The sequence below is a fragment of the Oncorhynchus tshawytscha genome, unplaced genomic scaffold (genome assembly GCF_018296145.1).
Source record: "Oncorhynchus tshawytscha isolate Ot180627B unplaced genomic scaffold, Otsh_v2.0 Un_contig_112_pilon_pilon, whole genome shotgun sequence".
In the NCBI taxonomy this organism is placed as follows: domain Eukaryota; kingdom Metazoa; phylum Chordata; class Actinopteri; order Salmoniformes; family Salmonidae; genus Oncorhynchus; species Oncorhynchus tshawytscha.
In genome coordinates this window covers 10,852-37,500 of record NW_024608746.1, presented here as the reverse complement: position 1 = coordinate 37,500, position 26,649 = coordinate 10,852, and the positions used below count along the sequence as shown (strand labels likewise).

General features: G+C 42.3%; 1 pseudogene; it reads right to left on the bottom strand.

Annotated features, from left to right (window-relative positions):
- LOC121843781 overlaps positions 1–26,177 on the bottom strand; it is a 30,018-nt pseudogene extending 3,841 nt beyond the window's left edge.
- Between the last annotated feature and the right edge of the window lie 472 nt (positions 26,178–26,649).

Here is a 26,649-nt window from a genome sequence, read left to right as displayed (position 1 = left end):
GGGATTAGACTACTGGCTAGCCCAAAACTACTGGTGACCTGAGAGGCAACACATTATCACACTGACAACCCACTGGGGGATTAGACTACTGGCTAGCCCAAAACTACCGGTGACCTGAGAGGCAACACATTATCACACTGACAACCCACTGGGGATTAGACTACTGGCTAGCCCAAAACTACTGGTGACCTGAGAGGCAACACATTATCACACTGACAACCCACTGGGGGATTAGACGACTGGCTAGCCCAAAAGCAGAACCCTATCGACACAGCAGAACCCTATCTACACAGCAGAACCCTATCGACACAGCAGAACCCTATCGACACAGCAGAACCCTATCGACACAGCAGAACCCTATCTACACAGCAGAACCCTATCTACACAGCAGAACCCTATCTACACAGCAGAACCCTATTGACACAGCAGAGACCTATTGACACAGCAGAGACCTATTGACACAGCAGAACCCTATCTACACAGGAGAGACCTATCTACACAGCAGAACCCTATCTACACAGCAGAACCCTATCGACACAGCAGAACCCTATTGACACAGCAGAACCCTATCGACACAGCAGAACCCTATCGACACAGCAGAACCCTATCTACACAGCAGAACCCTATCTACACAGCAGAACCCTATCTACACAGCAGAACCCTATCTACACAGCAGAGACCTATTGACACAGCAGAACCCTATCAACACAGCAGAACCCTATCGACACAGCAGAACCCTATCGACACAGCAGAACCCTATCGACACAGCAGAACCCTATCGACACAGCAGAACCCTATCGACACAGCAGAACCCTATCGACACAGCAGAGACCTATTGACATAGCAGAGACCTACCAAGAGAACTACCAATATGGAAAACATTAGGAATAACTGCTCTTCCCATGACATAGACTGACCAAGTGAATCCAGATGAAAGCTATGATCCCTTATTGATGTCAGCTGTTAAATCCACTTCAATCAGTGTAGATGAAGGGGAGTAGACAGGTTAAACAAGGATTTTCACGCCTTGAGACAGTTGAGACATGGATTGTGTATGTGTGCCATTCAGAGGGTGAACGGGCAAGACTAAAGATTTAAGTGCTTTTGAACGGGATATGATAGTAGGTGCCTGCTGCAACGGTTTGAGTCATGAACTGCAACGCTGCTGGGTTTTTCACACTCAACAGTTTCCTATGTGTATCAAGAATGGTCCACCACCCATAGGACATCCAGCCAATGGCAGGCCAGTGGTTGAAAACAGGTCATTGTCAAAACTGTAACTAGGCCACTCAGGAACATTCAATGTCAGTCTTGGTAAGCAACTCCCATGTATATTTGGCCTTGTGTTTGAGGTTACTGTCCTGTTGAAAGGTGGATTTCTCTCACTGTGTCTGTTTTGCCTGTGCTTAGCTCTATTTTGTTTCTTTTTATCCTAACAAACTCCTTAGTCCTTGCCGATGACAAGCATAACCCATAACATGATGCAGCCACCAACATGCTTGAACATATGAAGTGGTACTCAGTGATGTGTTGGATTTGCCCCAGACGTAAAGTTTGGACATAACGTTAATTGTTTTGACACATTTTTGGCAGTTTTAATTTAGCGCCTTGTTGCAAACAGGATGCATGTTTTGGAATATTTTTATTCTGTACAGGCTTCCTTCTTTTATCTCTGTCATTTAGGTTAGTATTGTGGAGTAACTACAATGTTTTCTCCTATCACAGCCAATAAACTCTGTAACTGTTTTAAAGTCACCATTGGCCTTATGGTGAAATCCCTGAGCAGTTTCCTTCCTCTCCGGCAACTGAGTTAGGAAGGACACCTCTGTCTTTTGTAGTGACTGGTTGTATTGATACACCATCCAATGTGTAATTAATAACTTCACCATGTTGCTCAAAGGGATATTCCATGTCAGTTTTATTTTTTTACCCATCTACCAATCGGTGCCCTTCTTGGTGAGGCATTGGAAACTCTCCCTGGTCTTTGAGGTTGAATCTGTGCTTGAAATTCACTGCTGAACTGAGGGACCTGACAGATACAGTGGGGCAAAAAAGTATTTAGTCAACAAACAAAAAAAGTTACAGGTCTGTGAGAGCGAGAAATCTTGCTTGTTTGTAGGTGACCAAATACTTATTTTCCACCATCATTTGCAAATAAATTCATTAAAAATCCTACAATGTGATTTTCTGGATTTTTTTTCTCATTTTGTCTGTCATAGTTGAAGTGTACCTATGATGAAAATTACAGGCCTCTCTCATCTTTTTAAGTGGGAGAACTTGCACAATTGGTGGCTGACTAAATACTTTTTTGCCCCACTGTAGTTAGTACAGAGCGACTGGATGGAGGAAAGAGAGGGGGAGGAGAGGGGATGGGCAGGGGGCAGGAAGGGAGAGAGACTGGAAGGAGGAGAAGAGATGGAAGGGGAGGGAGAGTATGAACCTTCTTCGCAGCAGGAAACTCAGGAGACAGGATCAAAGAGCAGAGCTAAATGAAACGCCTGCACCCTGCGGCTGGACCGCCCTCCTCTCACCTCTCCTCCTCCTCTCACCTCTCCTCCTCCTCTCACCTCTCCTGCTCCTCTCACCTCTCCTCCTCCAGCCCTTATCCTCCTCTCACCTCTCCTCCTCCTCTCACCTCTCCTCCTCCTCCAGCCCTTATCCTCCTCTCACCTCTCCTCCTCCTCCTCTCACCTCTCCTCCTCCTCCAGCCCTTATCCTCCTCTCACCTCTCCTCCTCCTCCTCTCACCTCTCCTCCTCCTCCAGCCCTTATCCTCCTCTCACCTCTCCTCCTCCTCCTCTCACCTCTCCTCCTCCTCCAGCCCTTATCCTCCTCTCACCTCTCCTCCTCCTCTCACCTCTCCTCCTCCTCCAGCCCTTATCCTCCTCTCACCTCTCCTCCTCCTCTCACCTCTCCTCCTCCTCCAGCCCTTATCCTCCTCTCACCTCTCCTCCTCCTCTAGACCTCCTCCTCCTCTCACCTCTCCTCCTCCTCTCACCTCTCCTCCTCCTCTCACCTCTCCTCCTCCTCTCACCTCTCCTCCTCCTCTCACCTCTCCTCTCACCTCTCCTCCTCCTCTCACCTCTCCTCCCCTCTCACCTCTCCTCCTCCTCTCACCTCTCCTCCTCCTCTAGACCTCCTCCTCCTCTCACCTCTCCTCCTCCTCTCACCTCCCTCCTCCTCTCACCTCTCACCTCCTCCTCTCACCCCTCACCTCCTCCTCTCACCTCTCACCTCCTCCTCTCACCTCTCACCTCCTCCTCTCACCTCTCCTCCTCCTCTCACCTGTCCTCCTCCTCCTCTCACCTCTCCTCCTCCTCCAGCCCTTATCCTCCTCTCACCTCTCCACCTCTAACCCTCCTCTAGCCCTCCTACTCTCACCTCTCCTCCTCCTATAGCCCTCCTCCTCCTCTCACCTCTCCTCCCCCTCTAGCCATCCCACCACTCCTCTTCCCTTCCTCTTATCCTCCCCCTCTCACCCTACCACTCCTCAGGCTATGAACCCACACCAGGTGGTTTAGGGGTTATGCCAGTGAGTAGTGAGTGAGAGCTGGGCCCGTATCCACAAATCATCTCAGAAAAGGTCCTGGGAATCCTGTTAAAACCGGTTTTAAGACAATAAAAAAACAATTCAGAGTAGGTTTTAGGATCTTAAGACACTGCTCAGGGTAGGTTTTAGGATGTTAAGACACTGCTCAGAGTAGGTTTTAGGATGATGATAAGACACTGCTCAGAGTAGGTTTTAGGATGTTAAGACACTGCTCAGAGTAGGTTTTAGGATGATGATAAGACACTGCTCAGAGTAGGTTTTAGGATGATGTTAAGACACTGCTCAGAGTAGGTTTTAGGATGATGATAAGACACTGCTCAGAGTAGGTTTTAGGATGTTAAGACACTGCTCAGAGTAGGTTTTAGGATGATAAGACACTGCTCAGAGTAGGTTTTAGGATCTTAAGACACTGCTCAGAGTAGGTTTTAGGATGTTAAGACACTGCTCAGAGTAAGTTTTAGGATGATAAGACACTGCTCAGAGTAGGTTTTAGGATCTTAAGACACTGCTCAGAGTAGGTTTTAGAATGTTAAGACACTGGTCAGAGTAGGTTTTAGGATGATGTTAAGACACTGCTCAGAGTAGGTTTTAGGATGATAAGACACTGCTCAGAGTAGGTTTTAGGATAATAAGACACTGCTCAGAGTAGGTTTTAGGATGATGATAAGACACTGCTCAGAGTAGGTTTTAGGATGATGTTAAGACACTGCTCAGAATAGGTTTTAGGATGAAGATAAGACACTGCTCAGAGTAGGTTTTAGGATGATGATAAGACATTGCGCTCAGAGTAGGTTTTAGGATGATGTTAAGACACTGCTCAGAGTAGGTTTTAGGATAATAAGACACTGCTCAGAGTAGGTTTTAGGATGATGATAAGACACTGCTCAGAGTAGGTTTTAGGATGATGTTAAGACACTACTCAGAATAGGTTTTAGGATGAAGATAAGACACTACTCCGAGTAGGTTTTAGGATGTTAAGACACTGCTCAGAGTAGGTTTTAGGATGATGATAAGACTCTACTCCGAGTAGGTTTTAGGATGTTAAGACACTGCTCAGAGTAGGTTTTAGGATGATGATAAGACACTGCTCAGAGTAGGTTTTAGGATGTTAAGACACTGCTCAGAGTAGGTTTTAGGATGATGTTAAGACACTGCTCAGAGTAGGTTTTAGGATGATAAGACACTGCTCAGAGTAGGTTTTATGATCTTAAGACACTGCTCAGAGAGGTTTTAGGATGTTAAGACACTGGTCAGAGTAGGTTTTAGGATGATGTTAAGACACTGCTCAGAGTAGGTTTTAGGATGATGTTAAGACACTGCTCAGAGTAGGTTTTAGGATGATGATAAGACACTGCTCAGAGTAGGTTTTAGGATGTTAAGACACTGCTCAGAGTAGGTTTTAGGATGATAAGACACTGCTCAGAGTAGGTTTTAGGATCTTAAGACACTGCTCAGAGTAGGTTTTAGAATGTTAAGACACTGGTCAGAGTAGGTTTTAGGATGATGTTAAGACACTGCTCAGAGTAGGTTTTAGGATAATAAGACACTGCTCAGAGTAGGTTTTAGGATGATGATAAGACACTGCTCAGAGTAGGTTTTAGGATGATGTTAAGACACTACTCAGAATAGGTTTTAGGATGAAGATAAGACACTGCTCAGAGTAGGTTTTAGGATGATGATAAGACACTGCTCAGAGTAGGTTTTAGGATGATGTTAAGACACTGCTCAGAGTAGGTTTTAGGATAATAAGACACTGCTCAGAGTAGGTTTTAGGATGATGATAAGACACTGCTCAGAGTAGGTTTTAGGATGGTGTTAAGACACTGCTCAGAATAGGTTTTAGGATGAAGATAAGACACTACTCCGAGTAGGTTTTAGGATGTTAAGACACTGCTCAGAGTAGATTTTAGGATGATGATAAGACACTGCTCAGAGTAGGTTTTAGGATGTTAAGACACTGCTCAGAGTAGGTTTTAGGATGATGATAAGACACTGCTCAGAGTAGGTTTTAGGATGATGTTAAGACACTACTCAGAATAGGTTTTAGGATGAAGATAAGACACTGCTCAGAGTAGGTTTTAGGATGATGATAAGACATTGCGCTCAGAGTAGGTTTTAGGATGATGTTAAGACACTGCTCAGAGTAGGTTTTAGGATAATAAGACACTGCTCAGAGTAGGTTTTAGGATGATGATAAGACACTGCTCAGAGTAGGTTTTAGGATGATGTTAAGACACTGCTCAGAATAGGTTTTAGGATGAAGATAAGACACTACTCCGAGTAGGTTTTAGGATGTTAAGACACTGCTCAGAGTAGGTTTTTGGATGATGATAAGACTCTACTCCGAGTAGGTTTTAGGATGTTAAGACACTGCTCAGAGTAGGTTTTAGGATGATGATAAGACACTGCTCAGAGTAGGTTTTAGGATGTTAAGACACTGCTCAGAGTAGGTTTTAGGATGATGTTAAGACACTGCTCAGAGTAGGTTTTAGGATGATAAGACACTGCTCAGAGTAGGTTTTATGATCTTAAGACACTGCTCAGAGAGGTTTTAGGATGTTAAGACACTGGTCAGAGTAGGTTTTAGGATGATGTTAAGACACTGCTCAGAGTAGGTTTTAGGATGATGTTAAGACACTGCTCAGAGTAGGTTTTAGGATGATGATAAGACACTGCTCCGAGTAGGTTTTAGGATGTTAAGACACTGCTCAGAGTAGGTTTTAGGATGATAAGACACTGCTCAGAGTAGGTTTTAGGATCTTAAGACACTGCTCAGAGTAGGTTTTAGAATGTTAAGACACTGGTCAGAGTAGGTTTTAGGATGATGATAAGACACTGCTCAGAGTAGGTTTTAGGATAATAAGACACTGCTCAGAGTAGGTTTTAGGATGATGATAAGACACTGCTCAGAGTAGGTTTTAGGATGATGTTAAGACACTACTCAGAATAGGTTTTAGGATGAAGATAAGACACTGCTCAGAGTAGGTTTTAGGATGATGATAAGACACTGCTCAGAGTAGGTTTTAGGATGATGTTAAGACACTGCTCAGAGTAGGTTTTAGGATAATAAGACACTGCTCAGAGTAGGTTTTAGGATGATGATAAGACACTGCTCAGAGTAGGTTTTAGGATGATGTTAAGACACTGCTCAGAATAGGTTTTAGGATGAAGATAAGACACTACTCCGAGTAGGTTTTAGGATGTTAAGACACTGCTCAGAGTAGATTTTAGGATGATGTTAAGACACTGCTCAGAGTAGGTTTTAGGATGATAAGACACTGCTCAGAGTAGGTTTTATGATCTTAAGACACTGCTCAGAGAGGTTTTAGGATGTTAAGACACTGGTCAGAGTAGGTTTTAGGATGATGTTAAGACACGGCTCAGAGTAGGTTTTAGGATGATGTTAAGACACTGCTCAGAGTAGGTTTTAGGATGATGTTAAGACACTGCTCAGAGTAGGTTTTAGGATGATGTTAAGACACTGCTCAGAGTAGGTTTTAGGATGATGATAAGACACTGCTCAGAGTAGGTTTTAGGATGTTAAGACACTGCTCAGAGTAGGTTTTAGGATGATGTTAAGACACTGCTCAGAGTAGGTTTTAGGATGATAAGACACTGCTCAGAGTAGGTTTTATGATCTTAAGACACTGCTCAGAGAGGTTTTAGGATGTTAAGACACTGGTCAGAGTAGGATTTAGGATGATGTTAAGACACTGCTCAGAGTAGGTTTTAGGATGATGATAAGACACTACTCTGAGTAGGTTTTAGGATGTTAAGACACTGCTCAGAGTAGGTTTTAGGATGATGATAAGACACTGTTCAGAGTAGGTTTTAGGATGATGTTAAGACACTGCTCAGAGTAGGTTTTAGGATGATGATAAGACACTACTCCGAGTAGGTTTTAGGATGTTAAGACACTGCTCAGAGTAGGTTTTAGGATGATGATAAGACACTGCTCAGAGTAGGTTTTAGGATGATGATAAGACACTGCTCAGAGTAGATTTTAGGCTGATGTTAAGACACGGCTCAGAGTAGGTTTTAGGATGATGATAAGACACTACTCCGAGTAGGTTTTAGGATGATGTTAAGACACTGCTCAGAGTAGGTTTTAGGATGATGTTAAGACACTGCTCAGAGTAGGTTTTAGGATGATGATAAGACACTGCTCAGAGTAGATTTTAGGCCGATGTTAAGACACGGCTCAGAGTAGGTTTTAGGATGATGATAAGACACTACTCCGAGTAGGTTTTAGGATCTTAAGACACTGCTCAGACTAGGTTTTAGGATGATGATAAGACACTGCTCAGAGTAGGTTTTAGGATCTTAAGACACTGCTCAGAGTAGGTTTTAGGATGATGATAAGACACTGCTCAGAGTAGGTTTTAGGATGTTAAGACACTGCTCAGAGTAGGTTTTAGGATGATGTTAAGACACTGCTCAGAATAGGTTTTAGGATGATGATAAGACACTGCTCAGAGTAGGTTTTAGGATGATGATACAACACTGCCCAGAGTAGGTTTTAGGATGTTGATAAGACACTGCTCAGAGTAGGTTTTAGGATGTTGATAAGACACTGCTCAGAGTAGGTTTTAGGATGTTGATAAGACACTGCTCAGAGTAGGTTTTAGGATATTAAGACACTGCTCAGAGTAGGGTTTAGGATGATGATAAGACACTACTCCGAGTAGGTTTTAGGATGATGATAAGACACTACTCCGAGTAGGTTTTAGGATGTTAAGACACTGCTCAGAGTAGGTTTTAGGATGATGATAAGACACTGCTCAGAGTGGATTTTAGGATCTTAAGACACTGCTCAGAGTAGGTTTTAGGATGATGATAAGACACTGCTCAGAGTAGGTTTTAGGATGTTAAGACACTGCTCAGAGTAGGTTTTAGGATGATGATAAGACACTGCTCAGAGTAGATTTTAGGCTGATGTTAAGACACGGCTCAGAGTAGGTTTTAGGATGATGATAAGACACTACTCCGAGTAGGTTTTAGGATGTTAAGACACTGCTCAGAGTAGGTTTTAGGATGATGATAAGACACTGCTCAGAGTAGGTTTTAGGATGTTAAGACACTGCTCAGAGTAGGTTTTAGGATGATGTTAAGACACTGCTCAGAGTAGGTTTTAGGATGATAAGACACTGTTCAGAGTAGGTTTTATGATCTTAAGACACTGCTCAGAGAGGTTTTAGGATGTTAAGACACTGCTCAGAGTAGGTTTTAGGATGATGATAAGACACTGTTCAGAGTAGGTTTTAGGATGATGTTAAGACACTGCTCAGAGTAGGTTTTAGGATGATGATAAGACACTACTCCGAGTAGGTTTTAGGATGTTAAGACACTGCTCAGAGTAGGTTTTAGGATGATGATAAGACACTGCTCAGAGTAGGTTTTAGGATGATGATAAGACACTGCTCAGAGAAGATTTTAGGCTGATGTTAAGACACGGCTCAGAGTAGGTTTTAGGATGATGATAAGACACTACTCCGAGTAGGTTTTAGGATGATGTTAAGACACTGCTCAGAGTAGGTTTTAGGATGATGATAAGACACTGCTCAGAGTAGGTTTTAGGCTGATGATAAGACACTGCTCAGAGTAGATTTTAGGCTGATGATAAGACACTACTCCGAGTAGGTTTTAGGATCTTAAGACACTGCTCAGACTAGGTTTTAGGATGATGATAAGACACTGCTCAGAGTAGGTTTTAGGATCTTAAGACACTGCTCAGAGTAGGTTTTAGGATGATGATAAGACACTGCTCAGAGTAGGTTTTAGGATGTTAAGACACTGCTCAGAGTAGGTTTTAGGATGATGTTAAGACACTGCTCAGAATAGGTTTTAGGATGATGATAAGACACTGCTCAGAGTAGGTTTTAGGATGATGATACAACACTGCTCAGAGTAGGTTTTAGGATGTTGATAAGACACTGCTCAGAGTAGGTTTTAGGATGATGATAAGACACTGCTCAGAGTAGGTTTTAGAATGTTGATAAGACACTGCTCAGAGTAGGTTTTAGGATATTAAGACACTGCTCAGAGTAGGGTTTAGGATGATGATAAGACACTACTCCGAGTAGGTTTTAGGATGATGATAAGACACTGCTCAGAGTGGATTTTAGGATCTTAAGACACTGCTCAGAGTAGGTTTTAGGATGATGATAAGACACTGCTCAGAGTAGGTTTTAGGATGTTAAGACACTGCTCAGAGTAGGTTTTAGGATGATGATAAGACACTGCTCAGAGTAGGTTTTAGGATGATGTTAAGACACTTCTCAGAGTAGGTTTTAGGATGATGTTAAGACACTGCTCAGAGTAGGTTTTAGGATGATGATAAGACACTGCTCAGAGTAGGTTTTAGGATGATGATAAGACACTGCTCAGAGTAGGTTTTAGGATGATGATAAGACACTGCTCCGAGTAGGTTTTAGGATGTTAAGACACTGCTCAGAGTAGGTTTTAGGATGTTAATTAATTAAGACACTGCTCAGAGTAGGTTTTAGGATTATGATAAGACACAGCTCCGAGTAGGTTTTAGGATGATAAGACACTGCTCAGAGTAGATTTTAGGATGATGATAAGACACTGCTCAGAGTAGGTTTTAGGATGATGTTAAGACACTGCTCAGAGTAGGTTTTAGGATGATGATAAGACACTGCTCAGAGTAGGTTTTAGGATGATGATAAGACACTACTCCGAGTAGGTTTTAGGATGATGTTAAGACACCGCTCAGAGTAGGTTTTAGGATGATGTTAAGACACTGCTCAGAGTAGGTTTTAGGATGATGATAAGACACTGCTCAGAGTAGATTTTAGGCTGATGTTAAGACACGGCTCAGAGTAGGTTTTAGGATGATGATAAGACACTACTCCGAGTAGGTTTTAGGATCTTAAGACACTGCTCAGACTAGGTTTTAGGATGATGATAAGACACTGCTCAGAGTAGGTTTTAGGATCTTAAGACACTGCTCAGAGTAGGTTTTAGGATGATGATAAGACACTGCTCAGAGTAGGTTTTAGGATGATGATAAGACACTGCTCAGAGTAGATTTTAGGCTGATGTTAAGACACGGCTCAGAGTAGGTTTTAGGATGATGATAAGACACTACTCCGAGTAGGTTTTAGGATCTTAAGACACTGCTCAGACTAGGTTTTAGGATGATGATAAGACACTGCTCAGAGTAGGTTTTAGGATCTTAATACACTGCTCAGAGTAGGTTTTAGGATGATGATAAGACACTGCTCAGAGTAGGTTTTAGGATGTTAAGACACTGCTCAGAGTAGGTTTTAGGATGATGTTAAGACACTGCTCAGAATAGGTTTTAGGATGATGATAAGACACTGCTCAGAGTAGGTTTTAGGATGATGATAAGACACTGCTCAGAGTAGGTTTTAGAATGTTGATAAGACACTGCTCAGAGTAGGTTTTAGGATATTAAGACACTGCTCAGAGTAGGGTTTAGGATGATGATAAGACACTACTCCGAGTAGGTTTTAGGATGATGATAAGACACTACTCCGAGTAGGTTTTAGGATGTTAAGAGACTGCTCAGAGTAGGTTTTAGGATGATGATAAGACACTGCTCAGAGTAGGTTTTAGGATGTTAAGACACTGCTCAGAGTAGGTTTTAGGATGTTGATAAGACACTGCTCAGAGTAGGTTTTAGGATGTTGATAAGACACTGCTCAGAGTAGGTTTTAGGATATTAAGACACTGCTCAGAGTAGGGTTTAGGATGATGATAAGACACTACTCCGAGTAGGTTTTAGGATGATGATGAGACACTACTCCGAGTAGGTTTTAGGATGTTAAGAGACTGCTCAGAGTAGGTTTTAGGATGATGATAAGACACTGCTCAGAGTGGATTTTAGGATCTTAAGACACTGCTCAGAGTAGGTTTTAGGATGATGATAAGACACTGCTCAGAGTAGGTTTTAGGATGTTAAGACACTGCTCAGAGTAGGTTTTAGGATGATGATAAGACACTGCTCAGAGTAGGTTTTAGGATGTTAAGACACTGCTCAGAGTAGGTTTTAGGATGATGTTAAGACACTGCTCAGAGTAGGTTTTAGGATGATGATAAGACACTGCTCAGAGTAGGTTTTAGGATGATGATAAGACACTGCTCAGAGTAGGTTTTAGGATGATGATAAGACACTGCTCCGAGTAGGTTTTAGGATGTTAAGACACTGCTCAGAGTAGGTTTTAGGATGTTAATTAATTAAGACACTGCTCAGAGTAGGTTTTAGGATGATGTTAAGACACTGCTCAGAATAGGTTTTAGGATGATGATAAGACACTGCTCAGAGTAGGTTTTAGGATGATGATACAACACTGCTCAGAGTAGGTTTTAGGATGTTGATAAGACACTGCTCAGAGTAGGTTTTAGGATGATGATAAGACACTGCTCAGAGTAGGTTTTAGAATGTTGATAAGACACTGCTCAGAGTAGGTTTTAGGATATTAAGACACTGCTCAGAGTAGGGTTTAGGATGATGATAAGACACTACTCCGAGTAGGTTTTAGGATGATGATAAGACACTACTCCGAGTAGGTTTTAGGATGTTAAGACACTGCTCAGAGTAGGTTTTAGGATGATGATAAGACACTGCTCAGAGTGGATTTTAGGATCTTAAGACACTGCTCAGAGTAGGTTTTAGGATGATGATAAGACACTGCTCAGAGTAGGTTTTAGGATGTTAAGACACTGCTCAGAGTAGGTTTTAGGATGATGATAAGACACTGCTCAGAGTAGGTTTTAGGCTGATGTTAAGACACGGCTCAGAGTAGGCTTTAGGATGATGATAAGACACTACTCTGAGTAGGTTTTAGGATGTTAAGACACTGCTCAGAGTAGGTTTTAGGATGATGATAAGACTCTACTCCGAGTAGGTTTTAGGATGTTAAGACACTGCTCAGAGTAGGTTTTAGGATGATGTTAAGACACTGCTCAGAGTAGGATTTAGGATGATAAGGCACTGCTCAGAGTAGGTTTTATGATCTTAAGACACTGCTCAGAGAGGTTTTTCGATGTTAAGACACTGGTCAGAGTAGGTTTTAGGATGATGTTAAGACACTGCTCAGAGTAGGTTTTAGGATGATGGTAAGACACTGTTCAGAGTAGGTTTTAGGATGATGTTAAGACACTGCTCAGAGTAGGTTTTAGGATGATGATAAGACACTACTCCGAGTAGGTTTTAGGATGTTAAGACACTGCTCAGAGTAGGTTTTAGGATGATGATAAGACACGGCTCAGAGTAGGTTTTAGGATGATAAGACACTGCTCAGAGAGGTTTTAGGATGATGTTAAGACACTGCTCAGAGTAGGTTTTAGGATGATGTTAAGACACTGCTCAGAGTAGGTTTTAGGATGATGTTAAGACACTGCTCAGAGTAGGTTTTAGGATGATGATAAGACACTGCTCAGAGTAGGTTTTAGGCTGATGTTAAGACACGGCTCAGAGTAGGTTTTAGGATCTTAAGACACTGCTCAGACTAGGTTTTAGGATGATGATAAGACACTGCTCAGAGTAGGTTTTAGGATCATAAGACACTGCTCAGAGTAGGTTTTAGGATGATGATAAGACACTGCTCAGAGTAGGTTTTAGGATGTTAAGACACTGCTCAGAGTAGGTTTTAGGATGATGTTAAGACACTGCTCAGAATAGGTTTTAGGATGATGATAAGACACTGCTCAGAGTAGGTTTTAGGATGATGATACAACACTGCTCAGAGTAGGTTTTAGGATGTTGATAAGACACTGCTCAGAGTAGGTTTTAGGATGATGATAAGACACTGCTCAGAGTAGGTTTTAGAATGTTGATTAGACACTGCTCAGAGTAGGTTTTAGGATATTAAGACACTGCTCAGAGTAGGGTTTAGGATGATGATAAGACACTACTCCGAGTAGGTTTTAGGATGATGATAAGACACTACTCCGAGTAGGTTTTAGTATGTTAAGACACTGCTCAGAGTAGGTTTTAGGATGATGATAAGACACTGCTCAGAGTGGATTTTAGGATCTTAAGACACTGCTCAGAGTAGGTTTTAGGATGATGATAAGACACTGCTCAGAGTAGGTTTTAGGATGTTAAGACACTGCTCAGAGTAGGTTTTAGGATGATGATAAGACACTGCTCAGAGTAGGTTTTAGGATGATGTTAAGACACTGCTCAGAGTAGGTTTTAGGATGATGTTAAGACACTGCTCAGAGTAGGTTTTAGGATGATGATAAGACACTGCTCAGAGTAGGTTTTAGGATGATGATAAGACACTGCTCAGAGTAGGTTTTAGGATGATGATAAGACACTGCTCCGAGTAGGTTTTAGGATGTTAAGACACTGCTCAGAGTAGGTTTTAGGATGTTAATTAATTAAGACACTGCTCAGAGTAGGTTTTAGGATGATGTTAAGACACTGCTCAGAATAGGTTTTAGGATGATGATAAGACACTGCTCAGAGTAGGTTTTAGGATGATGATACAACACTGCTCAGAGTAGGTTTTAGGATGTTGATAAGACACTGCTCAGAGTAGGTTTTAGGATGATGATAAGACACTGCTCAGAGTAGGTTTTAGAATGTTGATAAGACACTGCTCAGAGTAGGTTTTAGGATATTAAGACACTGCTCAGAGTAGGGTTTAGGATGATGATAAGACACTACTCCGAGTAGGTTTTAGGATGATGATAAGACACTACTCCGAGTAGGTTTTAGGATGTTAAGACACTGCTCAGAGTAGGTTTTAGGATGATGATAAGACACTGCTCAGAGTGGATTTTAGGATCTTAAGACACTGCTCAGAGTAGGTTTTAGGATGATGATAAGACACTGCTCAGAGTAGGTTTTAGGATGTTAAGACACTGCTCAGAGTAGGTTTTAGGATGATGATAAGACACTGCTCAGAGTAGGTTTTAGGCTGATGTTAAGACACGGCTCAGAGTAGGCTTTAGGATGATGATAAGACACTACTCTGAGTAGGTTTTAGGATGTTAAGACACTGCTCAGAGTAGGTTTTAGGATGATGATAAGACTCTACTCCGAGTAGGTTTTAGGATGTTAAGACACTGCTCAGAGTAGGTTTTAGGATGATGTTAAGACACTGCTCAGAGTAGGATTTAGGATGATAAGGCACTGCTCAGAGTAGGTTTTATGATCTTAAGACACTGCTCAGAGAGGTTTTTCGATGTTAAGACACTGGTCAGAGTAGGTTTTAGGATGATGTTAAGACACTGCTCAGAGTAGGTTTTAGGATGATGATAAGACACTGTTCAGAGTAGGTTTTAGGATGATGTTAAGACACTGCTCAGAGTAGGTTTTAGGATGATGATAAGACACTACTCCGAGTAGGTTTTAGGATGTTAAGACACTGCTCAGAGTAGGTTTTAGGATGATGATAAGACACGGCTCAGAGTAGGTTTTAGGATGATAAGACACTGCTCAGAGAGGTTTTAGGATGATGTTAAGACACTGCTCAGAGTAGGTTTTAGGATGATGTTAAGACACTGCTCAGAGTAGGTTTTAGGATGATGTTAAGACACTGCTCAGAGTAGGTTTTAGGATGATGATAAGACACTGCTCAGAGTAGGTTTTAGGCTGATGTTAAGACACGGCTCAGAGTAGGTTTTAGGATCTTAAGACACTGCTCAGACTAGGTTTTAGGATGATGATAAGACACTGCTCAGAGTAGGTTTTAGGATCATAAGACACTGCTCAGAGTAGGTTTTAGGATGATGATAAGACACTGCTCAGAGTAGGTTTTAGGATGTTAAGACACTGCTCAGAGTAGGTTTTAGGATGATGTTAAGACACTGCTCAGAATAGGTTTTAGGATGATGATACAACACTGCTCAGAGTAGGTTTTAGGATGTTGATAAGACACTGCTCAGAGTAGGTTTTAGGATGATGATAAGACACTGCTCAGAGTAGGTTTTAGGATGTTGATAAGACACTGCTCAGAGTAGGTTTTAGGATATTAAGACACTGCTCAGAGTAGGGTTTAGGATGATGATAAGACACTACTCCGAGTAGGTTTTAGGATGATGATAAGACACTGCTCCGAGTAGGTTTTGGGATGTTAAGACACTGCTCAGAGTAGGTTTTAGGATGATGATAAGACACTGCTCAGAGGAATCTGATTGATTGATTACTTCTGTGGACAGGTGTCTTTTATACTCCCTTTAAGAGTGCGTTCCTAATCTCAGCTCGTTACCTGTATTAAAGACACCTGGGAGCCACAAATCTTTCTGATTGAGAGGGGGTCAAATACTTATTTCCCTCATTAAAATGCAAATCAATTTATAACATTTCTGACATGTGTTTTGTGGATTTTGTTGTTATTCTGTCTCTGACTGTTCAAATAAACCTACCATTAAAATTATAGACTGATCATTTCTTTGTCAGTGGGCAAATGTACAAAATCAGCAGGGGATCAAATACTTTTTCCTTCACTGTCCATTGAAGCAACATCTCAAGACATCAGTCAGGAAGTTAAAGCTTGGTCGCAAATGGGTCTTCAAAATGGACAATGATCCCAAGCATACTTCCAAAGTTGTGGCGAAATGGTTTAATAAGGACAACAAAGTCAAGGTATTGGAGTGGCCATCAGAAAGCCTTGACCTCAATCCTATAGAAAATGTGTGGGCAAAACTGAAAAAGTGTGTGCGAGCAAGGAGGCCTACAAACCTGACTCAGTTACACCAGCTCTGTCAGGAGGAATGGGCCAAAATTCACCCAATTTATTGTGGGAAGCTTGTGGAAGGCTACTCAAAACATTTGACCCAAGTTAAACAATTTGAAGGCAATGCTACCAAATACTAATTGAGTGTATGTAAACTTCTGACCCAGTGGGAATGTGATGAAAGAAATAAAAGCTGAAATAAATCATTATCTCTACTATTATTCTAACTGACCTAAAACAGGGATTTTTTTACTAGGATTAAATGTCAGGAATTGTGAAAAACTGAGTTTAAATGTATTTGGCTAAGGTGTATGTAAACTTCCCACTTCAACTGTATGTGGAATAGGTGCAGCCACAGTCTACTGGCTCGGCTCCGCTGGGTCTGAGGTAACAGGATCATACTGAGTGTAATCTCACAATCCAGGAACAGATTAGTCCATTATTGCCTGAGGTATTAGGTTGACATTTAAACTGTAAGAATTCAACCATTCAGTTGTACAACAGAGAAGCTGAATAGATGTGCAACTGTTAAAGGACATCCCAGAGAGCCCTGCACTGTTTTCCACAAGCACATGGAGTAGCCAGCCAAATAGAAAAAGTAACCAGCCTGGTTACTTGATTTGTTTTTGTCAAATACCTTTTTTTTTCTCTCACTTTTACAAGCTTTAGTTTCATCAGCTGTTGTAAAACTGAATTTTGACTACACTGAACCTTTAAGAACCCTTGAAGAGTCTGCTGACTCCCACAGCGTCAAGCTTCCCTTTAAGAGTCTGCTGACTTCCACAGGCTACAAGCTTCCCTTTTAGAGTCTGCTGACTTCCACAGCGTCAAGCTTCCCTTTAAGAGTCTGCTGACTTCCACAGGCTACAAGCTTCCCTTTCAGAACCCTTGAAGAGTCTGCTGACTCCCACAGCGTCAAGCTTCCCTTTAAGAACCCTTGAAGAGTCTGCTGACTCCCACAGCGTCAAGCTTCCCTTTAAGAACCCTTGAAGAGTCTGCTGACTTCCACAGCGTCAAGCTTCCCTTTAAGAACCCTTGAAGAGTCTGCTGACTCCCACAGCGTCAAGCTTCCCTGTAAGAACCCTTGAAGAGTCTGCTGACTTCCACAGCGTCAAGCTTCCCTTTAAGAGTCTGCTGACTCCCACAGCGTCAAGCTGCCTTTTAAGAGGCATTTGGTCAGCTATCTGCAAACCAGGTATGATTGATGAATGAAGCAGGTGTTTAAACATGGGCATTGATACACAGAAAGCAGCAGTCGACGACTCCTGATCAAATCAGTAGACCTACATATTTATCTTTGATAATACCAAATACAGTGCCTCCAGAAAGTATTCAGACCCCTTGACTTTTGACACATTTTGTTACGTTACAGGCTTGTTCTAAAATGGAAGTGTTATTTTTTTGTCTCTCATCAATCTACACACAATGCCCCATAATGACAATGATACACTCCCGTTTAGAGGGTCACTTAGAAATGTCCTTGTTTTTGAAAGAAAACATTTTTTTTGCCCATTAAAATAACATCAAATTGATTAGAAATACAGTGTAGACATTGTTAATGTTGTAAATGACTATTGAAGCTGGAAACGACAGATTTTTAATGGAATATCTACGTAGTCGTACAGAGGCCCATAATCAGCAACCATCACTACTGTGTTCCAACACATTGTGTTCCAATGTGTTAGCTAATCCAAGTCAATCATTTTAAAAGGCTAATTGATCATTAGAAAACCCTTTTGCAATTATGTTAGCACAGCTGAAAACTGTTGTTCCGATTTAATGAAGAAATACAACTGGCCTTTAGACTAGTTGAGTATCTGGAGCATCAGCATTTATGGGTTCGATTACAGGCTCAAAATGGCCAGAAACAAAGACCTTTCTTCTGAAACTCATCAGTCTGTTCTTGTTCTGAGAAATGAAGGCTTTTCCATGCGCCAAATTGCCAAGAAACTGAAGATCTCGTACAACGCTGTGTACTACTCCCTTCACAGAACAGCGCAAACTGGCTCTAACCAGAATATAAAGAGGAGTGGGAGGCCCCGGTGCACAACTGTGCAAGAGGATAGTTACCTTAGAGTGTCTAGTTTGAGAAACAGACGCCTCACAAGTCCTCAACTGGCAGCTTCATTAAATAGTATCCGCAAAACACCAGTCTCAACGTCAACAGTGAAGAGGCAAAACACCAGTCTCAACATCAACAGGCGAGCGACTCCGGGATGCTATGAAACCGGCTCTCATGAGGACCGCCACAGGAAAGGAAGACCCAGAGTTACCTCTGCTGCAGAGGATTACATTTTTCATTTAACTAGGCATGTCAGTTATGAACAAATTCTTATTTACAATTAAGGCCTACCAGGGAACAGTGGGTTAACTGCCTTGTTCAGGGGAGAACGACAAATAATGACCTTGTCAGCTCAGGGATTAGATCCAGCAACCTTTTGGTTACTGGCCCAGCACTCTAACCACTAGGCTACCTGCCAACCCAAGGATAGGTTGATTAGAGTTACCAGCCTCAGAAATTGCAGCCCAAATAAATGGTTCACAGTGTTCAAGTAACAGACACATCTCAACATCAGGCCTTCATGGTCGAATTGCTGCAAAGAAACCACTACTAATAAGAAGAGACTTGCTTGGGCCAAGAAACACGAGCAATGGACAATAGACTGTGAATATCCTAACACTAATGTAACGGTTCTCTTTTGGTGAAGGAGAGTCGGACCAAAATGCGGCGTGTAGATTGCGATCCATGTTGTTAAGGAGGCTGCGAATTTTCGCAGCTTTTTGTTAAAAATCGCGCAACATTTCAGCGTCCTGCTATTCATGCCAGGAATATAGTATATGCATATGATACGTGTGTGTGTATAGAAAACACTCTGAAGTCTCTAAAACTGGTTAAATCGTGTCTGTGGCTATAACAGAACGTGTTTAGGAGTCAAAATCCTTCGAAAAACTGTTCACCAAAAATACAAAAAAAATATTCATCCGCCAGTCAATGTATTGTCTAAGGCTGAGGAAAATACATGGAGATCCCCTGTAAACGCCTACAGCTTCCACACGATGTCGCCAATGCTGTCATTTTGGGGCTGCTTTATCCTTGGTTTTGTGACGTGTAAGCACTTCCTTTCATCGAGTACACCACAGGATGTTATGAAAGTGAAAACATGGAGTATGATTTCAAGACTTGCTGCTATCGAATACAGATCGCCCTGTGATCAATTTGATAGATTATTAATTTTTATTAATACCTAAAGTTGGTTTAGATAAGTAGTTTGAAGTGTTTTGTAAAAGTTTATAGGCAACTTTTGTAATTTTAAAAAGTGACGTTGCGTCTTGTAAAGGGGCATTTTTCTGGATCAGACCGGTCTTCAGCAAATCACATTTTGGGTATACAATGACGGATTTAATCGGGAAAAAGACCCAATTGTGATGTTTATGTGACATATAGGAGTGCCAAGAAAGAAGCTCGTCAAAGGTAATGAATGTTTTATATTTTATTTCTGCGTTTTGGGTAGCGCCGGCTACCGCGAAATCTGTTGTTTTGTTGACGGTCTGGTATTCTAGGGGGTGCATGCTATCAGATAATAGCTTCTCATGCTTTCGCCGAAAAGCATTTTACAAATCTGACTTGGTGGCCAGATTCACAACAAGTGTAGCTTTAATTCAGTACCTTGTATGTGTGTTTTAATGAAAGTTTGAGTTTTATCGAAAACTATTAGGTGGCGCTCTAAAATTTCCGCTGATTTGATCCCGCCACAGGGACCTAGTCCATAACAAGTTTTTAATCAACAAACGTAAAACACGAATCAATACAAAAACTACAAAAACAACAAACGTGGAAACATAACGAAAACCGAAACAGCCCTATCTGGTGAAAACACAGAGACAGGAACAATCACCCACAAACACACAGTGAAACCCAGGCTACCTAAATATGGTTCCCAATCAGAGACAATGACTAACACCTGCCTCTGATTGAGAACCATATCAGGCCAGACATAGAAAAAGACAAACTAGACATGAAACATAGAATGCCCACTCAGCTCACACCCTGACCAACCAAAACATAGAAATATACAAAGTAAACTATGGTCAGGGTGTGACAACTAACCCTGGCTACACTAACCGTGGCTACACTAACCCTGGCTACACTAACCCTGGCTACACTAACCCTGGCTACACTAACCCTGGCTACACTAACACTAACCCTGGCTACACTAACCCTGACTACACTAACACTAACCCTGGCTACACTAACCCTGGCTACACTAACACTAACCCTGGCTACACTAACCCTGACTACACTAACACTAACCCTGGCTACACTAACCCTGGCTACACTAACAATGGCTACACTAACCATGACTACACTAACCCTGGCTACACTAACACTAACCCTGGCTACACTAACCCTAGCTACACTAACACTAACCCTGGCTACACTAACCCTGGCTACACTAACACTAACCCTTGCTACACTAACACTATCCCTTGCTACACTAACACTAACCCTGGCTACACTAACCCTGGCTACACTAACCCTGGCTACACTAACACTAACCCTGGCTACACTAACCCTGGCTACACTAACCCTGGCTACACTAACCCTGGCTACACTAACCCTGGCTACACTAACTCTGGCTACACTAACCCTGACTACACTAACCCTGATACACTAACCCTGGCTATACTAACCCTGGCTACCCTGACTACACTAACCCTGGCTACACTAACCCTGGCTACACTAACACTAACCCTGACTACACTAACACTGGCTACACTAACCCTGGCTACACTAACCCTGACTACACTAACCCTGACTACATTAACCCTGACTACACTAACACTAACCCTGACTGCACTAACACTGACCCTGGCTACACTAACACTAACCCTGGCTACACTAACACTAACCCTGAGTACACTAACCCTGGCTACACTAACCCTGGCTACACTAACCCTGGCTACACTAACCCTGGATAAACTAACCCTGGCTACACTAACCCTGACTACACTAACCCTGACTACACTAACCCTGGCTACCCTGGCTACCCTAACCCTGGCTACACTAACCCTGGCTACACTAACCCTGGCTACACTAACCCTGACTAGACTAACCCTGGCTACACTGACACCATCCCTGGCTACACTAACCCTGACTACACTATACCTGGCTACACTAATCCTGACTACACTAACCCTGGCTACACTAACCCTGCTACACTAACCCTGGCTACACTAACCCTGGCTACACTAACCCTGGCTATCCTGACTACACTAACCCTGGCTACCCTAACCCTGGCTACACTAACCCTGACTACACTAACACTAACCCTGGCTACACTAACCCTGGCTATCCTGACTACACTAACCCTGGCTACCCTAACCCTGGCTACACTAACCCTGGCTACACTAACACTAACCCTGACTACACTATACCTGGCTACACTAATCCTGACTACACTAACCCTGGCTACACTAACCCTGACTACACTAACCCTGGCTACACTAACCCTGGCTACACTAACCCTGGCTATCCTGACTACCCTAACCCTGGCTACCCTAACCCTGGCTACACTAACCCTGACTACACTATCCTCCCTGGCTACACTAACCCTGGCTACACTAACCCTGGCTACACTAAACCTGACTACACTAACCCTGACTACCCTAACCCTGACTACACTAACCCTGACTACCCTAACCCTGACTACCCTGACTACACTAACCCTGGCTACCCTGACTACACTAATCCTGACTACACTAACCCTGACTACCCTAACCCTGACTACACTAACCCTGACTACACTATTCCTGACTACACTAACCCTGACTACCCTAACCCTGACTACCCTAACCCTGACTACCCTAACCCTGACTACACTAACCCTGACTACACTAACTCTGACTACACTAAGAGGTGAAAACAAAGGCTACACCTGGCAAACACACATGCATGATGACAGGACTGAGCATGATCCAGGGTGAATTATTGATGAGTACCTTAGGGCACAGAGGGACATAAAACGAGAGAGAGAGAGAGAGAATGAGAGAAAGAGACAGAGACAGAGAGAGAGAGGGGGGGGGAGGGTAGGGGATAGTGAGAGAGAGACACACATAGAGACAGAGAGAGACAGAGAGAGAGAGAGACAGAGGGACAGAGAGAGAGAGGGAGAGAGAGAGAGAGAGACAGAGGGACAGAGAGAGAGAGAGAGAGAGAGAGAGAGGGAGGGACAGAGAGAGAGAGAGAGAGAGAGAGAGAGAGAGAGAGAGAGAGAGAGAGAGAGAGAGAGAGAGAGAGAACTCATGGCTGGTGGCCAGTGGCTCAGGTGCCTCTACAGGCTGCAGAACAGGGATGGGGCTGGAAGGCTGGGTAGGTAGGTGGGTAGGTGATTTCATTCTGGCACGGTGGTGGGAACAGTTCAGGGATACATTCCAAATGGAACCCTATTCCATATATAGTGTACTTATTTCAATTAGAGCCCTATTCTCTATATAGTGTACTTATTTCAATTAGAGTCATATTCCCTATATAGTGCACTACTTTAGACCAGAGCCCTATACCCTATATATATAGGTAGGCTGACTGCCATTAGGTCCGAGATTAGATCCTCAGACCCCTTGTGAGACCATATGCTGGTGTGGTTGGCCCTGGGTTCCTCCTAATGCAAGACAATGCTAGACCTCATGTGGCTGGAGTGTGTCAGCAGTTCCTGCAAGAGGAAGGCATTGATGCTATGGACTGGCCTGCCCGTTCCCCAGACCTGAATCCAATTGAGCACATCTGGGACATCATGTCTTGCTCCATCCACCAAAGCCACTTTGCACCACAGACTGTCCAGGAGTTGGCGGATGCTTTAGTCCAGGTCCCGGAGGAGATCCCTCAGGAGACCATCCGCCACCTCATCAGGAGCATGCCCAGGCATTGTAGGGAGGTCATACAGGCACGTGGAGGCCACACACACTACTGAGCCTCATTTTGACTTGTTTTAAGGACATTACATCAAAGTTGGATCAGCCTGTAGTGTGGTTTTCCACTTTAATTTTGAGTGTGACTCCAAATCCAGACCTCCATGGGCTGATAAATTTGATTTCCATTGATAATTTTTGTGTGATTTTGTTGTCAGCACATTCAACTATGTAAAAAAAAAAAGTATTTAATAAGAATATTTCATTCATTCAGATCTAGGATGTGTTATTTTAGTGTTCCCTTTATTTTTTTGAGCAGTGTATATATACACACAATATATACACACACTATATATATATATATATACATACACTACAGTGCCTTGCAAAGTATTCGGCCCCTTGAACTTTGCGACCTTTTGCCACATTTCAGGCTTCAAACATAAAGATATAAAACTGTATTTTTGTGAAGAATCAACAACAAGTGGGACACAATCATGAAGTGGAACAACATTTATTGGATATTTCAAATATTTTTAACAAATCAAAACTGAAAAATTGGGCGTGCAAAATTATTCAGCCCCTTTTACTTTCAGTGCAGCAAACTCTCTCCAGAAGTTCAGTGAGGATCTCTGAATGATCCAATGTTGACCTAAATGACTAATGATGATAAATACAATCCACCTGTGTGTAATCAAGTCTCCGTATAAATGCACCTGCACTGTGATAGTCTCAGAGGTCCGTTAAAAGCGCAGAGAGCATCATGAAGAGTGTATTATAGTGTATTATATCTTTATGTTTGAAGCCTGGGGAAATGTGGCAAAAGGTCGCAAAGTTCAAGGGGGCCGAATACTTTCGCAAGGCACTGTATATACATATATATATACACACTATATACACACACTATATATATATATATATATATATATATATACACTATATACACACTCTATATATATACACACTATATACACACACACACTATATATATATATATACACTATATACACACACACACTATATATACACACTATATACACACTATATATATATATATATACACTATATACACACACTATATATATATATATATATATATATACACACTATATACACACTATATATATATATATATATATATATATATATATATATATATATATATACACACACACTATATATATATATATATATATATATATAAATATATATATATATATATATATATATGCACACTATATACACACACTATATATATATATATATACACACACTATATACACACACTATATATATACATTTTTATTTATTTTTATATATCTAATCCAGCCTAGTTTATTTCTATTTTTCCATGAGAGCCCAAATACAACATGTAGATATGTAACTATAATCAGTCATAGGAGACGAGGAGCCCAAACACAACACGTAGATATGTAACTATAATCAGTCATAGGAGACGAGGAGCCCAAACACAACATGTAGATATGTAACTATAATCAGTCATAGGAGACGAGGAGCCCAAACACAACACGTAGATATGTAACTATAATCAGTCATAGGGACGAGGAGCCCAAACACAACACGTAGATATGTAACTATAATCAGTCATAGGAGACGAGGAGCCCAAACACAACACGTAGATATGTAACTATAATCAGTCATAGGAGACGAGGCCCAAACACAACACGTAGATATGTAACTATAATCAGTCATAGGAGACGAGGAGCCCAAACACAACACGTAGATATGTAACTATAATCAGTCATAGGAGACGAGGCCCAAACACAACACGTAGATATGTAACTATAATCAGTCATAGGAGACGAGGAGCCCAAACACAACACGTAGATATGTAACTATAATCAGTCATAGGAGACGAGGAGCCCAAACACAACACGTAGATATGTAACTATAATCAGTCATAGGAGACGAGGAGCCCAAACACAACACGTAGATATGTAACTATAATCAGTCATAGGATACGAGGAGCCCAAACACAACACGTAGATATGTAACTATAATCAGTCATAGGAGACAAGGAGACGAGGAGCTCACCACCATCAACGTCAACAATTCAGGATTTGTGATCTTGTGACCTAAGCTGACATAAGTAGGATTTCACAGTCCGTTGGATGCTACAGGGTTTAACAAGTGAGATCAGAGTTTTCTAGCAGCAATCTACTTAGTCTGCGGCTGAAATAGCACCCTATTCCCTAACCAGGGCTCCTTAGTGATTGTCATGGTAACACACTCAGTTAGAGCAGGTTGGATAAGTGCAAGGTCAGAGGTTATAGGTCAGGGTTGTTAGAGGTTCTATCCAATTAGCATCCACCTCCATTTGAACAGTATTTCTGTTGTCTTGTTTATAGAGATCTACAGAGGAACGCTGACAGTCAAAGGGTTGGGGATATATTTGTAATAGAGACCAAGAAGGTTCTGCCTCTTGCTCAGTACAGTAGGGTTAAACATTTCCAGGTTGGACGATTTCCATTACAGTTAAAATTCCCTGCTGATTGCAGAAATCCTCTAGCCGGGAATTCAGAAAAAAATTTAGTGGAAAGTTCAGGGATACTAATAATAAGGCCCATAAGCGTAGTACTCACCCATGCTGGTGGGGAAGATATCCTCATTGTTGATCTGGACCTCGATCAGTCCATCAGCAAGTTCATGTACTTGGGAGCTGGTAGAGCCGTTGGTTTCTTGTACTTGTGATCGTCCTGCCATCGGTACTCATACCTAGGACCTCCGGACATGACCGGACAACTCTTCTCCGTGCAGAACTCACACACCGTCCCGTAGATGAGGTTGATTCGGTTGAAGAAGTCCACCACGTGTACTGCCACCCAGTCGTTGAGATCCTCCCCGTGGGGCAGAGCTACCGCCGCCCGTAGGTCAACCCCGGAGCTCAGCGACGCCTGGGCCTTCTTATGCAACTCGAAACGCTGCGTCCCCGGCTCAAACTTACGCTTGGGCCGGAAGGTCTTGTCCTTGTTGAAGACCTGCTTCAGGGTGATGGACATGTTGCCTAGGATGGGGGCTAGGACCGTGGCGAGGGGGAGAGGGACAGGGGGAGCAGAGAGGAGGGGAACAGCGGAGGTTTGTCAGCAGACCGTGTTGGGAAGGGACCCCTGGGAGGAATCGACGGTACCAATAGTCACTTCTGGAGGAGCAGGTAGATGAGAAGTAGACAAAGAAGTGGTGGGTTCCCTGTGAACAAAACACAAACAATACAATGTTTTAAAAAGACATCTTTAAAAGTTACATGTGAACATTTCTTAACATACCTGAAAAAATGTCCTTCTATTTCCTACACACCTGAAAAAATTACCTTCTATTTCCTACGCATGATATGATTCTAAAAATGATATTGTGATGTGTGAGTGCTTTTCACATCCAACCCCAAAAAACCCAACAACAACCAAGCAAAGACAAATGTTTAAAAGACATACTGTCAGTGTATCTCTCACTAATCTAAACTCTAATCCACTGAATGTGGGAATCAGAGAACACAACAGGA